General features: G+C 32.6%; 1 pseudogene; it reads left to right on the forward strand.

Annotated features, from left to right (window-relative positions):
• Nucleotides 1–139: 139 nt before the first annotated feature.
• On the forward strand, nucleotides 140–1,022 carry LOC105556335 (annotated as a pseudogene).
• The last annotated feature ends 25 nt before the right edge of the window (nucleotides 1,023–1,047 follow it).

Raw genomic sequence — 1,047 nt, forward strand, 5'->3', positions numbered from 1 at the left:
AATTATTCATATTGATTTATAACAGGTACGAGGTGATCTGAGTACTCTTAGCTGGACAGAGAGGAAACTACCTTTTGGTTACAAATGCGGTGATTTCGTTAATGTAATGTATTCACCGCTCAATTTTAAAGATATTATGATGGCTACTGGTAGACTTACAGCTGAATCAATTGAAAAAGTTGAAAGTGGTAATGATTGTTTCATTGGCATAGAATATGCTGGTATTAATGCACATGGACAGAGAGTAATGGGATTATGCTCATATGGGTAAAATGATGATTATTTCTAACAGTACTCTCAACGAAAAAAAACTTATAGAATTAGTATCAACTTAATATTCAATTTAATTTTAATTTTAATAGATTAATTTAAGTTACAAATATTTTTAATAATGAAAAAATGTAAAAAACTACATTTCATACTTATACAAATACCAATATAAATTTTACGTGACAAATATGCAAATTATATATTACAATTACACTTTTAAAAATTGTTTTTTAGAGGAATAACAAATGTTTTGGTACCTAACAATGATATCAGTTGGATCATACCTGATACATGGACAATGGAAGAAGCAGCAACAATTCCGTGTGTATACAGCACATGCTATTGTGCCTTGTACATGAAAGGTAAAATGAAAAAAGAAGACAAAATATTGATTCATTCTGGTACTGGAGGCATTGGTCAAGCTGCGATCCATCTTGCGCTTTACGAAGGTTGCGAAGTGTTTACGACTGTCGGGAATGACGAGAAGCGACAATTTTTAAGAGAAACATTCCCCTCTATTCCCGAGGATCATATCGGAAATTCTCGAGATACAAGCTTTGAGCAAATGGTTATGAAGTGTACAAGAGGTCGTGGGGTGGATATCGTACTGAATTCCTTAATTGAAGAAAAATTGCAAGCATCTGTTCGCTGCTTAGCTAACGGTGGTCGTTTTCTAGAAGTCGGAAAATTTGATATGGTTTCTAATAATCCCTTGGATATATTTGCCTTCTCCAAAAATATTAGTTTCTACGGTATTTTACTGGATAATATATTTTT

Source organism: Vollenhovia emeryi, unplaced genomic scaffold (genome assembly GCF_000949405.1).
Source record: "Vollenhovia emeryi isolate VEMERY1.0 unplaced genomic scaffold, V.emery_V1.0 DF951885.1, whole genome shotgun sequence".
Taxonomy (NCBI): Eukaryota; Metazoa; Arthropoda; class Insecta; order Hymenoptera; family Formicidae; genus Vollenhovia; species Vollenhovia emeryi.